Below are 17,125 nucleotides of genomic sequence, written 5' to 3'. Positions count from 1 at the left end.
TTATTCTGAATGGAGAAAAACTGAAAGCATTTATTGTAAAAACAGAAACTAGACAAGGATGCCCATTTTCAAAATGTTTGTACAACATAGTCCTTGAAACTAGCCAGAGCCATCAGGCAAGAGAAGAAAATTAAAGGGATACAAATAGGAAAAGAAGAGCTCAAATTATCCCTTTTTGATAACATGATCCTATACTTAGAAGACCCAAAGCTCCACCAGAAGATTTCTAGAGCTGATAAATCAGTTCAGCAGAGTATAAGGATACAAGATCAACATATATAAATTGATCACGTTTCTATACTCCAATAATTAATCAGCTGAAAAAGAAATTAGGAACACTATTGCATTCACAATAACCTATGGGTATCAATCTAACAAAAGAGGTGAAGGAACCTCTACTATGGAAACTACAGAACACTGAAGAAAGAAATTTAAATAGTCCTTAGAGAATGGAAAGACCTCCCATGTTCTTAGATAGGCAGAATTAATATTGCCAGAATGCCCATACTACCAGAAGTGCTATACAGATTAAATGTAATCCCCATAAAATTTCCAATGACATTCTTCACAGAAATAGAAAAGGCAGTTCTGAAACTCATTTAGAAAAACAAGAGACCCAGAATAACCAAAGCAATCCTTAGCTAAAAGAGCAATGCTGGAGGCATCACAATACTGTATCTCAAATTATACTATAGAGCTACAGTAACAAAAACAATATGGTGCTGGCACCAAAACAGGCATTCAAATCAATGAAATAGAATAAAAGACACAGTGAAAAACTCACATAAATACACTTATCTGATACTAGACAAAGATGCTGAAAACATACATTGAAGAAAAGAGAGACTATTTGATAAATGGTGCTGGGAAAACTGGAAATCCATATGTAGTAGGATGAAGTGTAACCTCTTATCTCTCACCCTGTGCAAAATCAACTCAAAGTGGACCAAAGTCCTAAGAATCAGACCCCAAACTCTGTAACTGCTAGAAGGAAATATAGACCCAACACTTCACATATTGGCACAGGAATTGACTTCCTTAAGAAGACTCCTAAGATGCAAGAAATAAAATACAAAATCAGCAAGTGGATGGGGTCAAATTAAAAAGCTTCTGCATAGCAAAGTAAACAATTAAGAGTGTGTTGGAGGGAGGAAGATGGTGGGCTAGAGGGAGGCAGCATTCTGTGCCGAGCTGTGATCTAGATATCACTTAGTTGGAATACTGCATCTCTGAGAGTGTTAGAAGACCCCTATCCAGCTGCTCTCCATAGAAATCACCAGTGCTGTGACCCCATGCAGGGCTCCCAGCCTCAGTGTTGGAGCAGGACCCAAATCCTGAAGTTCTAGCCCACAAGGCTTGGCAAGCGCCTTAGCAGAATCACCTATCAAAACATCTGCAGATCGCCCAGACTTCACTCCATTCCTACGCAGGTCACTCAGCTGCTACCCACCCACAGCACAATGCCATCGCCAGCTCCCCCCACCTCACCAGACACCCCTGCACTGCAGAAAGCAGACCGCCACCATCTTGGTGCAACATTCTCGCCATATTAGGTGGGGGCAACTCCCAGATTGGATCTCCAGTGGCCAGGTACCAGTTTTCCAACTTACCCCCATCCCTAGCGGTGGTAACCCAACACAGTAGCTGCCCAACACGGTGTGCAGTGTTACCAAGGAGCCGCCCTGGTGTGAGAGGTTCTTCAATTGGGAACTGCTAAGGGAGAGGGAGATGGGGCTAAAGTTTGAAGCCTAACAGAGAGTCCAGGAACTGGGAAATCTCCAGGCAATATAGGGAGATAGTAGCAGGTGCTCAAGTTATATAAGCAGTTCCAAAAAGAGACCCGTGAGGTGCAGTCTCCCTGCAGGGACTGGCAGGTGACACTTCCCACTTCCAGGCAACCTGCACCAGGACCAGTCTTTTCACCCTGGTTACCTACACCATCCTAAGGGCAGAGACACCAGCTTACAACAGACGACCCCACCTATTGGATGAGAAGAGAAGCAGGAAAGATATGGATCTCTAAAACTAGCAACAACCCTGTTTTCTTCCTTCAGTTTTTTATTTTTATTTTTTCATCTTCTACCCCTCTATCCTCTGGACATCACATCTCCAACACAGGTGAAACCAAGAACTTTTCATGAAATAGGATTTTGAGGACTGAGTCATCTGAATAATATATAGAGAGGTGTTATATATGCCCCTTTTTTCCTTTTCCTTTATCTTCTTTCATTTTTCTTTCCCCCTCCAATTTTTTTGTCTTTTTTATTTTAATTTTTTTTCTCTTTTTTAAATTTTAATTACTCCCTCCAAATCTTACTATTTAACATCTGTATTTTTCTAAATAATTTGTGTGTTTGTTTTATGTACCCTACTGTCATCCCACATACTTCCCTACTCTAAATTGCTTCCTGTCTATTCTCTTGCTACTAACCCTCTTCATTAGATTTCTCTTTCACATTTCCTAAGATATATTAACTCTATATCCTCACATCCTTCCTCCTCAGCATATCGTCCTATGCCCCACCCCTAGCTCATTTTTCACCATCAGAAACTGTAAACCGTTTTACAAAACTACTGATTATATTTTAGATAATAATGGAATCCAACATTTCTGTACATTGAGACTAAACTGTAAATGTCTTTAATAACAACAAATTGTTCACAGGTGGTATATTGTTGATATTGGGACCTGTTAACATTGTCCTTCCCCACAAAGGAGAAGTCTTGGTACTCTACAAGAGCACTACAAACCTATAAGGTAAAAACAATAACAATCTAGACCCACAGAGCTGAGAAGGAAGACACACGGGCAACATGAAAAGACAAGGAAAGAAAGTGCCCCAAACAAATCAAGACACCACAACATTAGAATCACTGGCAGCCACAGCAGAAGAAATGACAGAGAAGGAGTTCAGGATGTACATGGTTAAAATGTCCTGTGAACTCAAGGAAGATATAAGAGAGCAAATACAGGCAGTGAAAGATCACTTCACAAAGAGCTACATAAACAAATACAGGAAGCAAAAGATCGCCTCAACAGGGAGATAGAGGTTCTAAAAAAAAAAAAAAAAAAAAAAAAAAAAACCAGAAATTCTTGAAATGAAAGAAACAATAAACCAAATTAAAAGCTCAAATGAAAGCATCACCTACAGAGTAGACCACTTGGAAGACAGGGCATCAGACAATGAAGATAAAATATATAATCTTGAAAAAAATATAGACCACACAGTAATAATGGTAAGAAACCATATTCAAGAAATATGGGATAGCATAAAAATAGACCAAGTTTAAGAGTTATTGGGATAGAGGAAAGCACAGAATCCAAACTAAAGGAATGAACAATCTATTCAATGAAATAATATCAGAAAACTTTCCAAACATGAAGAATGAATTGAAAATCCAAATTCAAAAAGCCTACAGGAGGCCAAATATACAAAATCTCAACAGACCCACACCAAGACACATTATAATGAAAATGCCCAACATACAAAATAAGGAGAGAATTTTAAAGCCATAAGAGAAAGACATTTTATATATATATATATATATATATATATATATATATATATATATATATATATATCACAGTGAATCTCAACATCAAGTATATCACCAGAAACTAATTAAAAATAAAAACTATAAGTAAATTATAGAAGGAACAGTAGAAGGAGGGGAGCAGGTGATGGAGGCAGAGAAGAGTGGGAAGTCCTGGGGACTGAATTAGAGGAAATACATTCCGTGTTTCTACATTTATGTCAAAATGAATTCTAATGGTACATATAACTGAAAACAATCAGTGAAACATTAAAAAATAAGTCAATAAAAAGTGAAAGTCCTAAATATGCATTTTTCAAAAGAAAATTAAAAATAGTATAGTATATATCAAAATCTCTAACCATTAGGGAAAAGCAAATCAAAACCACAATATCATGTCATTTCATAATTTTTAGAATTCAATTATCAAAAGGAGAGGTACCAAGTCTTGAAAAGAATATGGCACAATGGGAAGCTTTACACTCTGTGGATGGGAAGGTAAGCTGGTGCAACCATTATGGAAAGAGTATGGGGGTCCTCCATAAAACTAAAAATACAACTACCATATATGATCCAGCAACTCCACTACTGGGTATCTTCAAAGGAAATTGAACTGGTATATGAAAGAGATATGTTCATCCCCATGTTCATTGTATCATTATTCACAGTAGCCAATGTATGGAAAATAATCTAACTGTGCATTAAAAGAGTGGATAAACAACCAGAGCTATGAAAAATTGTGCTCTATATGTGGTATAAGAAATGTAATGCATTACTCTTCATATATAAATAAAAAAGAAAGGAAAATGTGGTGTGTATATACAATGAAATATTATTCAGGCTTAAAAACTAAATCCTGTTTTTTGACAACATGAATGGACCTAGAGGACATTAGGTCAGGTAAATTAACCTAGATACAGAAAAATAAATACTGCATGATCTCATTCAGATGTGGAATATAAAAATCTCATAGTAGAAGAGAATAAAGAGGTGTTTATAGGAGCTGGGCAAAGGAAGAAATTGGGTGATATTGGTCAAAGTGTGCAAAATTTCACTTATATAAGATGAGTAAGTTTTAGAGCTAATGTACAGCAATGTGATTAGTTAACAACACTGGATTGTATGACTGAAATTTGCTGAAAGAGTGGGTCTTACTTATTCTTACCACAATAAAAGGAAAAAGGTAGCTATGTGAGGTGATGTATGTATTACTTAGCTTGATTATGCTGATTATTTCACAATGTTCATATGCATCAAGATATCAACCTGTGTACCTTAAATTTATAGTTTTAATTTATCAGTTATACCACAATAAAAGTATAAAATACCAGATTGAACTTTGTAAGATGATACTTGAGAGGGGATTTCCTTCACTCAGGAGACTGACAGGTACAATGATGCTTGTAAAGCTGTTTTATTTCTGGCAGTGACTTGCCTTGGCTTGACTTGATTCTATTGATTTGAATTACCCACTGTGAATGAGCTGGTGGCTATTACAGTTCTGCCCTTCTCTTTTCTCACCTCATGGCTGCATTGGTCAGGAAGGTGGTGTTTCTGGGAATGAGGAAGAAGCAAGGATGTGCTGACTTTTTGGATGGATTAAAGCATATATAGGTGAGTCTTCTAATATTTCTCTTACAAAATGGCAACCACCATCCTCAAGTTCCTTTCTGCAATTTCTAAAAATCTAGTCTTCTTACTATATTGGCTCTTTCTCTATTTCAAGAATAGAAGTTTACTGTGCTCAATTTTAGTAAAGTTCATAAAGACAAAAACTTTAACAATTAGTTCAGATGTAAATAGATGCTGGGCAAAGCTGATTCAGAAAACACATTTGTCTTCTGTTTTGTAGGACTGCTGTATACACCTGTAGAAACAGAAAACTCAGAGAAGTGTGTCTGGTATACAGTACGTGGATTTGCTTTTATGGCATTATTGTGATCTGTAACTAACATTTCCTACTGATCCTGAAGTATTATTTTTGTGCAGTAGAAGCTCCTGGATTCTAGGCACAGTTCTCTCTGCCTTGGTGATGTTTATTTCCCCTTGATAGCTGGAATTCAGTCCCTTTATAATGCATCCTGAAATTTAGTAGTGTTAAATTTCCAACCCTGTTCTCACTAGATCTCTTATTAATTATATTTATCTTAATTACTTTTGCCTATTTGCCTATTGACTCAGTGGCACTGGGAGCCCAAGTTGGCCAGGTGGCAGTCTCAAGGTTCATGTTGTCTGAAAAAAAAAATGGTAAACCTCTCCCATTTTTCCCTTGTACTATTGAAACTATGCATTTTGGTAATGGAATTAAAAATCATCCTACATAAGTCATCGACTGCATCTTTTTGGGGTAGTTTGCATCCTTGTAGATGGTGTTTTCCTGATAGCAACTAAGCTGAGTGTAACTGAGGGTTCCACAGACCATTTCAATGGTCTGTAAGAGCAGCTGGTATTCAGTACGTGGTGAAATCAGTCAATTCTTTTAGTGGGAACTAATTTCTGTATTTGTTTTGAAGTAAAATTAATTCCTTGAACATAAACTATTTTGTGTGCAGTACCATGATCATAATAAGATGTTTTGATAAGTCTGCATTTAATGATTCTGGCAGAAGTGCTACAGCCAAATACATATGCAGGATACATATAGAGGATAATTATCTAACTCAGTAAAGACAAATTATCTTTTCTATGGTGGAAGAGGTCCAATGTATTCAGTTTAAAATATTGAGGGATTAATATTTAATCTTTCCCATTGACAGTTGTGTAATCAGTGGTTTCAGTAGGCAGTGAGGCAGTGGGAAGGGAAAAGCCATTTCATCCTGAGCTTGTGCATTTTGGTAATGGCAATATGCATAACCTTTATCTCATGGAAACTGTTTTGCACAAGAATCCACTAAATAAGCACCAAAGTTGCTCAGAAAAGAGACTGATTGACATTCCCAGGATGGGATGCTATGTCTATCTGATTGTTGAAGCTTCTTCTCCCATAAATAACTTTGAAAAGCCACATTATTTAAAAAAAAAAACATGAACATGGTCATAGTTGTGTTCATTCTGAGAGGTAAATTCACATGTGCTTTCCAGACCACTGTTGCTAATCTTCTAATTGGTATATTCCAAGATTCTGACCAACTAACCAGCCTATGAGCTGATTTTTGGGAGCCATTGTAGACTTTTAAGGTCACTTAGTTTCTCAATATCAGACATTCAATCTCTATTAGCACCTGATAGTGATTCAAGGCTGATTCTCCAGAGGAGAATAGTTATTTGCAGAAGAGAGCTTGCCTTTCCTCCAAACTCTTAGGTATTTGCATGGTGGTTCTTGAAAAAGAACTCAGTTGGATAATCTGATTTTGAAGCTCAATATAAAATTACACTACTGAAAACAATGTGCTATTGTTGTTGTAAAGATACACAAATAGATCTGTGAAACGAAAAACAGTCCAGAAATAGGCCCCCACTTTTTGTACTGTGCACCATTGTAAAAAGTCATTTGTCAGTACAACACTATTGTTCTGACAGCAGCACTGTTTTGATTTATAGATTTATAATGCATCCTGAAATTTAGGAGTCTTAAATTTACAACCCTGTTCTCACTAGATCTCTTGTTAATTATATTTATCTTAATTACTTTAAAACTCTTGAGTGATGAATCCAACATCTCTGGGTTTGCTTCTGTTGACTCCTCCCTTATCAGTGTGCCTCCTATTATTACTTCTCATGTTTTGTGAACTATCAGCTATTGACTTGCTATTGAATAGTAGGAACTTAAGCTATTCTATGCATCAAAGAACATACTTGCTCCAAGGTCAAGTTGTTGATAGAAGGACTGAATCCATCTAATGAGTGTTTGAGTGGCATCAGGGCAGTTTCAGTGTTAGTTGGATTCAGTTTCACTACTTGCTTCAAGGGCTTGGAGTGTGATGTCAGAACTTTCCCCTCCAAGGAGCCAGGGAGCTAAGCTCTGGCAAGTTGCAAAAGTTGCCTTTACGCCTTACAATCCAGTCTCAACTTACAAACCTTTCTCAACTGAGAGAGATTGCTTTCTGTCCTGTTGCCAGCTTTCTGTTTCACTGGAGAATTCTCTCTACTCTCCTGCCATACTTGATAGCCCTTTAGTTTCTTAGGAGATATTTCTCCACCCTCTTTTCCTGCCCTCACCCATTAGAAAACCAGAGGAGTATAACTGATGAGGGAATATTTAGGAGATTTCTTTCACTTTTCCTGGCTTTCCTTTAATCCTCAGCAGCCCTGCTTTGCACTTGAGGAAGGCCCAGCATGCTTGAAGGGAGATCTTCTTCCCCTTCTATCCTGACCCCAGTCCTTGATGTAACACTTCCCTGCACTAATTGAGTTCCCACTGGAAAGAATTGGTGGTAGATACCGACTTTCTCTGATGCAAGGGCTCCTCTAATCTCTCAGCCGAGGTCATGTGACTGTTGGAAAGTTAGTTTATTTTGCTTTGCTCCTGTCCATGGTAGGTTTCGCCTCCTCCCACAATTCCACCTAAAATTGAGGCAGCTGTAGGTGTCTCCTCAATTACAAAGGTTTCCTCACTCACTCTCTGGAAATCAATTCATTAGGGTTTTTGTGTGTGTGTGTCCTCAGTTCTCAAATGGGTTTTAAAAGTTATATTCTGTACTTTACCAATGTTCTTGTTTTTAGAGTACAAGTAGTAGTCTCTCCTTACTTGAACTTTAAAATAATTTCAAACAGTCATCAGTTTTTTAAGAATAGTACAAAGAACTCCAATATGCCCACAGATTCATCCCAATTTCACTATTTGTTCCCCCAATTTTCCTTATAGTAAAAGAATGCAATCCAGGATGATGCAAAGTACAACAGTTTTCAAGTCTTTTTAGTCTTTCTATATTTGAAAAAAGTTTGCCAGTCTTCCCTTCACTTTAATGACATGGGCACCTTTGATAATTACAGAACCATCATTTTATATATCACCATTATATAAAAAATGATGGTTCTATAATTTGGTTTGGTCTGTGTAATGTTTCTCCTTGATTAGATTCAGATTAAACATTTTAGGCTAGATTATCAAATAATCCTATGTTCTTCTCATTGCATTATGTATGATGGTACACTATGTTTTATTCATTCTCTTTTTGGCAGGAAGTTTTGATAATTTGATTAAAATGATGTCTGCCATATTTCTCGACTGTAAAGCTTTTTCCCCATTTTTATTCATAACTACTTTATAAGGGATTTCCTTCAGATTATGTAAAATCTTATTTCTCTTTTTACTTTTCTCTACTAGCTTTAGTAAGCATTAATGTTTTTTGTCCAATTATCACTTGCCTTGCTCCTATAAAAATTGCAAATGATGACTTCTCATGTTAAAGAAAAAATTATTCAGTGATATTTGTTAGAGTATGGTAAGGAAAACTTCATTCAGGACCCTCAGGATAGGTAAAGGGATCACTCCAATAGCATTTTGCAGTGAGAAAGAGAGATTAGGCTCAACACTGCATGCAGCATGGGCAAGCGGGAATTTATTTATAGCTCAGGAGGAGGGTGAGGATTAGTGGATGGAGAATTTCTAAGAGGAAACATCAGAAGAAGGGTAATTCCAGCTAAACTGACCTAACAGGATTCTTGCCATGAGATATTACCTGCAGATGATGGAAGCTCAGGAGCCTGTTCAGATATCAAGAGTGATTAGACATCAAGAGTGATTAGACATCAAAGGAAGAAACTTAGTACTAAACTTATTTAGAAAGGTTCTCTTCTAAAACTGAATTTTACAAGAAAATTCACAGACAGGTCTAGGAGAAGGTTCAGAAACCTGACTACGTTTTACTCAGGAACAGGCTCTTTGTCAATAATTTCATCATTCCTATTCATTTGTTAGTTGGCATTCTATTCTAAAAAAATGAATTCTCTTTCCCCTTTAATTTATTTATGTCTGTATATGTGAGTTTGAACTTGTGAGTATTTTATTTATAGATGTAACCCATTTCTATATTATTTATTTTGAAGCTCAAATTGCCCCACTTTAGCCATTGAGAGCCCTGAATTCCCTGTCCTTATCTAATGTTTATTCCAGGTTCATCTTGATCTTCTTGCACTGACTCTGGAACCAGTTATTTGCTCAAGGAACCCCGGTTCCACTGAGAGTAGAATGGCATTTAGAGAATCTTTGGGTGCTGTGTGTCCTCAGTGAAACTGGAGTGCTATTGCTCCTCCGCCTCTCAGTGGGCAGAACTAAGACTCTATTTATCAATCAATCGTCTGTCCACCCACTCACATATTCTATACTTAATTCTTTACCTATACATATTGAAATCCATGACTTTGTATCAGTTGTTCTTATTCCAATTCAGTGCCACAGAGTTAATCCTAAATTCCTTTCCATATTTGTAGCTTCTTTCCCATATTGTAAAGCTCCCATTTTCTCAAAAATAGTTTCTTAGTCCTTATGTATGTGACCAAAATTCTCATGTCTCAGATCCTAATTGCTAGGGTTCCTGATCACCGACTGAGCTATTTCCTTCCTCTTCTGCTCTGTTCTCTCTTTCAGGTGGGTGTTGCTGCCAGAGTGCTACCTTTCTGAACTGCTCCACTGCCCTTCCCAACTAAATTCTTCTTATTCATTGTTGTGGCATATAATATTCCTGCCAGAAGTTTATATATTTTTTTCTAGTTTCTTAATCTGGAAGCTTAGACATCAGTATAACTCACAGTTTTCTTGTATAGGCATTGAAAATGATCATTTTCTTAAGCTTTGCTTTGGCTGCATCCCATGTATTTTGATCTACTGTGTTTTAATTTGCATTCAGTTCATAACATTTTCTAATTTCCCTTCTGAACTCCTCTTCTTAGTCCGGTTAGTTTTTTGCTTCATGTTTTTGAATCTTATTAGGGACATACACATCTATAATTTTAATATTTTCTTGATGAATTGAATTTTATCATTCTAAAATATTTCTCTTTATATTTCTGTCATTGTTGTTTGTACTGAAGTCTACAGACAATATTGTCTGATGTTAATATAGTAAGATATCAATATGCTTGTTGTTCATGAGGTACATTGCTTTTCAAGCTTGAAAAGCTTCCTCTTCTTAGCTGCCTCATTGAAACTTTTGTCTTTGTACATTCAACATCTTATTTTATTTAACAATTTCTGTCTTTCATATCTTGCTTTTGTGCCTTGTTTTGTGCTACATGAGTACCTTATTTTCTTATTAGCTGTGCATTTTCCACTTTAATATCTGCCTTTGGGTTTAAAATTTGCAATTTTAACTTGTCAAGTTCTATGTTAGAATTGTATTATACCAGTGATTATATAATATAAAAACATCCAAGTTATAATTATGTGTTTCTCTATTCTATTCTTGGGTTATTGTTGATATATTTTTATTTTCTAATATTATATATAAACTGTACTATACATTATTATTTTTCTTTAAACATTTTATTACCATATATGGAAATTTAGAAAGGAGAAAACCATCTTTTAAATATGCCTGCATTTTTACTTTTCTTTTCTTTGATACAAATTTTGTTTGGCATCTGGGGTAATAGTTCTTTGTCTGGAGGACTTTGCTTTACATTTCTGGCAACAAAAACCTGCAGGTTTTTATTTCTCCTAAGATGTGTGTGTTCTTCTAAAAAAATTGGAATTTTTTAAAAATTTCACAACTTTAATACTGTCTTAAGAGGTTCATTGCTCTTTGACTATCTCAGTGTACTTCTAAATATAAAGATAATAGTTGTAGTTGAAATGGTTATTCTTTCTAAACTGGTAATTCTATGGCAATATTTATTTACTTAGAGCATATTTTAATTTCAAATATGTGTAAATTTCTTATTAACTCAAAATATAACTCATAGTTTGAACAGAAACCTCAGTATTTAAACTCAGTATTCAGTAAACTAAACAATAAATATTAGGTTGCTTTAAATGTATATAACTTATTTAAGTAAATGGAATAGAATGTCTAACTTGGGTTAAAAGGGAAGAAATAATATTTTTTATGTGAAGCCTGAATCAAAATCAATCATTCAGTTTCAAAATAACTATATTGTGATACAAGTCAAACACTATCAACACAAGACCACAAGACACTAATAGAGATTTGGTTGGAGTTACAACCACAGTTGGGGATTAGACATCCCTTAGTTAGAGAATAAGACATGAAAAATTGTGCTCTATATGTGTATTATGAATTTAAATGCATTCTGTTGTCATATACAACAAATTAGAATAAATAACTAATTTTAAAAAACCATATTTGGATCAGGCTCACATCTTTATCACTTGATTTGATAACAATGTCCACTTTGTTTATTGAAGAATGTTTCTTCCACTGGAGATACACTTTTAATTTTATAAAGTTGGACAATGAGAGAAAAAAGAAGAGTCTACTTTCTATAAACTACTCTTCATAATGCCATTTAATCATATTAATTACTTATGAAAAGACTTCATGTTTTGCTCTGAAGACATCCAAATCTTATATTTTTTACGGCATTAGGGATTGAACTTAGGGGCGCTCTACACCGAGCTCCATCCCCAGCCCTTTTTACTTTTTACTGTGTGTAAAAAGGGTCTTGCTAAGTGGCTGAGGCTGGCCTGGAATGTGCCACCCTTGTGTCTCAGCTCCCGGAGTAGTACATGCCATCATGCCTGGCTCAAATCTTTGTTTAAAGTGTCAGCCTGCTAGTTTATTCTTGAGAAGTGATTTAAAAAGATAAGTGATTCTTCTTACACTTTCCTCTACACCTAAGAATGTGTACGATATTTGAGAAATTACATTCCATGATCTGACCCATACTTTGGACTTAAAATATAGCAATCATTTCAATAAATTTCATTAACTTTAACATTTAAACTTAAACCATCTTCACTGTACTATTCTCATTCTCTTTTTTTTAATCTTCACGTTATTTATATAGATACTCAAAACCCAAAAGACTCCATTCTTGAGATTATTGCTCAAAATATTATAAATTGAAAAATATTTTGTTAAAATGTGAAATCTTGACAGTACAAAAGATTGAAACTTTACAGTATACATCTAACTTATTTTCTCTCTCTCTCATCTTGCACAAAAATCAACTCAAAGTAGAAGGTCTTTCTTTTGTCAAATGGTTCAGGACAAAGAAAAAAAATATTTTCTTTCAGTGACTTCTTGTTCTCTTACAGCAGGCTCAAACAGCATGCCCTGAATAGACACTGCTGAACTTGGTTGGTGGGTTTGAAGCCTTTTTTTTTTTTCTTCTAACAGCTGACTACTTCTTTTTTTTTTTTTTTTTTTAAACAAAGACTGGGTCAGGTAAAAGGAAACTGGAAAAAAATGGACTAATCCTTATCATATTGGTTTTTTTTTAAAGAGAGAGAGAGAAGAATGAGAGAGAGAGAATTTTTTTTAATATTTATTTTTCAGTGGACACAACATCTTTATTTTACGTGGTGCTGAGGATCGAACCCAGCACCCTGCGAATGCCAGGCAAGCGTGTTACCACTTGAGCCACATCCCCAGCCCGTCATATTGGTTCTAACAGCTGTGGGCAGAGCAGGCCTGAGTTCCTTGATTTTTCACTTACTTTTTTTCTCTGGATATGGAAATTAAGACTGTTTTTTTTTTTTTCTTGCAGCAATTTAAAGACATATTCCACTTTCTTCTCTCTTGCTTTATTTCTCTAGATGCATCAATGGTGATTCTGATTGGCTTTCTCCTGTATATAATATGTCTATTTGGCCACTTTTTCTTGATCAATAGTTGATTAATTTAATCATGATATTCCTTTGTGCGATTTCCTTTGTGTTTCACTTGCTGCCCCTTTATTTTTCACTGTTGAATGACTGCTGCCTGGATTGTCCCCAGCCTTCTTCTAACAAGTGAACTGTGGGAAATGTTCTTTTACGTGACTCCAATAGCACCTATGAAAAGAGTCTCTTAAAGGTATCTTCCAAAATATTTCCTTAGTGTTTGATAGGCATACAGATTCTTGATTTAAGGCCACGTTAAGAGATTACACTTCAGAATAGATGGGTTTATTTCCCTTCTTATTTGAAATGGATGTTAACTCCCACTGTCCCAATCCTCAACAGCAGTATTATCCGATTTCTTAATTTTGCTTTTCTCATGGGTTAGAAATTATGTCTCCTTTCTCCTCATTTTTCCAATTATCTAATGACTGTAAAGATTATGTTTTTCTTCATATGGGTTTTAGGTATTTAATTTTATCCGGTGGTGAGTTCTTATTTATACAATTTAACAATTTATTTGTTAGAGTGTCCATCATTTACCTCCCCCCAATTTATAGACATTTCTTATAATCTACTAAGTAATCAAGTTTTAAAATATCTTCCCATGGCAAACATCCGTTAACTTACTCTACAATGCCCTTAAATTAGTATAGATATTTATTTTAAAGTTATGAAGTTAATTTTTTCCATGTATTTTATTTTTCCTATATATTTTTGTTTGGGGGTTCTCATTAAGAAATTCATCTTGCTTAAATGTCATCAAGGACCCTGAATTTTTATTTATATATTTTTTTCTCCATAGAGTGAGCCAGTTATCCTCAAGATCTCATTCTTTATCCACTGATATGTGATTCCACCTATTTTAATTGGGTTTAGGGCAGGAATCAAAAAGGCTGCTTCTGATACGGTTCTGAAGATGAGTGAATGAAGAGAATGTTTATGGAAAGTTGAACCATCATTAAATGAGCCAACAAGATTCTCAGGATCTAGCTACCAGGAGAAGTTATCCATCCTTATTATTAGCAGGAAGTAGCTTTGCCAGAGCCTGGGAGAGGAGTAGGGCCATGAGTCACTGACAATTTTTTTTTTTTTTTTTGTGTGTGTTTTTTTTTTAAAATAATAAAGTAATAACATTTTCAAAGAACAAAACATGTATTTGGAATTTAGTGCAAAAACATCAAAAGCTTAAAAAATAATAACTTTGGGATATATTAATTAAGGAAGCAGTGTTAGTTTCTAAATTATTTTCTAGAAGATAATAGCTTTATATTTTTAGAACTTTTACTTTTTCTGTAATCTTGCTATCATAAATTCCAAGATGGAGAAATTTTAACAAAGCAGGAACGGAGCAGGGAAAGAAGTGCTTTGTCTTCTCCTCACTGTCCCCTCCCTCCCCCCCCCCGCACCCCCCCCTCCACCCCTTAGTTTCCTAACAGTGTTTCCCACAGGCCAGAAAGGAAGAGACCTCAGAATGCTCACTTGTCACTTGGTAGAGCTTGGTTCTACAAGGCACAGAATAAGGCCAAGAAAGGTGAGAATGGATTTGAGGGGATAAGAGGAAAAAAGCCAGAATACAGACTTCAAATATCATATTGAACTCCAGTCTTTTTCATTTGGATTTGTCTTTTCTTAGATTAACAGCACGATGTTTTTTCTTTTATTATGGTTTTATTATGTATGTGAATATCTAGTGGAGCAATATTAAAACTTTATAAATTAAAAATTTATAAATTAACATGATGGTAATGAAAATTTATCTTTAAAATGTTAATATATCTTCCTATCCAAGAGCATAATATAGTTATCCAGGTATTCGGGTATGTACACATATTTTAAGCTCCAAGAGACTATCAGGCATTGTTAATTTAAACAGGAGGAGTACTATTTAAAAATGTCTATTTGTAATTGTTTTCTTTTTGCTTTGTATGAAAAAATATCACATCATCTACATTTATTCATTTTCTCCTTGCTTTTTAAATCTATGCTTCCTTGTCTCCTTTACTTTTTTATTGCATTAGATAAAACTTTTGGTAATTTAGAACTAAAGTGAAGTATTTTCAAGATTTTTTTCTCATTAAATGTGATGTTTTAAAGATTTCTATAGACAGCTTTTAATCAAGATAAGAAATATCCTGGGCTGGTCATGATGTCATATCCTGTAATCCCAGCCTCTGGGAGGCTGAGCCATGAGGATGGCAAGTTCAAAGCCAGCCTCTGCACCTTAGCAAGGCACTTAGCAACTCAGTGAGACCTTGTCTGTAAATAAAATACAAAAAAAAAAAAAGAAAGGCTGGGGATATGACTCAGTGAATCAATACATCTCTGCGTTCAATCCCTGGTACCAAAAGAAAAAAAAAAAAAGAAAAGAAAAAAGAAATATCCTTCTGATTTCCATTTTTGAAGACTCTGAACATAGCTCATAATGTTCCTAAAAATGATATTCTTAAGACACAATGTAGCAATTTATCCATCACAGACAATTTAAGGGACCCAAATAATATTATAAATGCAACATTAATTTAATGCTTAATTTTCAGAGAGAGGCAGGTCAACATGAAGCTTGTGTTTGCTTGAGAATTATTGTTGAATCATTGTGTTAAAGATCGGTTTAAGGAAACAATCCTACACATGGGTGGAGTTGCCACCTTCATATTTATCTTAAAAGGGATGTACTTATTAGAGTGGAAAAATAAACTATTGTATGCAGGTTTCACTTGGGTTTTTACAGAAAATCCCACTGATGGCTACATGATTACAGCGCATCTGATAGTGGTTTCTTTGCATATTTATAAGATATTTAGATAATGCACTTTCTGAAGGGCATGTCTATGAAAGATTCAGTTTTGTGTCAAATATCTTCCCCAGATTAGAGTGTGTCACTTTCTTTCTTTCTTTATTTTGTAATACTGGGAATTGAATCCAGGGGTGCTCTACTTCTGAGATACATCCCTGGTCTTTAAAATATATTTTTTTATATTACTATTTTTACACAGGGTCTAGTTCTGTTGCCGAGGCAGCCTCAAACTTGTGATCCTCCTGCCTCATCTTCCCAAGTAGCTGGAATTATAGGTGTGCCAGTGCACCCACCTCATTTCACTTTCTTTATAATGCTTATAGCTAACAGTTTATTAAATGTAATAGATGGGAATGTAAATTAGATCAGCCATGGTGGAAAACAGTGTGGAAGTTCCTTAAAAAAATAAAACCATAATATTTCCAACAATCACACTACTGAATTTTTGTACAAAAAAATGAAATTGGTATATTGAAGAAACAGCTATACTCCCATATTTATTGCAACACTCTTCACGGTATATAGAATTAACCCCAGTATCCACTGATAGATTAAAAGATAAGAAATGTGACACGTATACAATGAAATATTATTTAACTGTTAAAATAAGAAAATTCCTGTCATTTGTGATGACATGGATGTACCTGGAGGACATTATGCTACATGAAAGAGGTCAGGCCCAGAAAAATATACTGCATGATCTCCATTTTACATGGAATCTAAAAACGTTGCATTTATAGAAGTAGAAAGTAGAATAGTATTTGTCAGAGGCTATGTGAGTTAACTTGATTTTGGTAATTATTTCACAATGTGTGTGTTATGGTTGGGATATGAGGTATCCCCCCAAAGCTCCTGTTAATACAAGAATATCCAAAGGTTGAATAATTGTATGATGAAAGCTGAAACCTGATCAGTCCATCCAAGTTTGGGTAGACTGACTGGTTGTTAACCATAGGCAGGTGGGGCATGGCTGGAGGAGGTGAATCACTGGGGTCATGCCTTGGAAGGGTAGTTCTTCCTGTGGCCCCTCCCATTTCTGTTACCTGGCTGCTACGAGATGAGAACTTTTTGTC

Source organism: Marmota monax, unplaced genomic scaffold (assembly GCF_021218885.2).
Source record: "Marmota monax isolate L192 unplaced genomic scaffold, Marmota_monax_Labrador192_F-V1.1 WCK01_AAM20220418_F8-fsc00008, whole genome shotgun sequence".
NCBI lineage: Eukaryota > Metazoa > Chordata > Mammalia > Rodentia > Sciuridae > Marmota > Marmota monax.
This window is presented reverse-complemented; position numbering follows the sequence as displayed.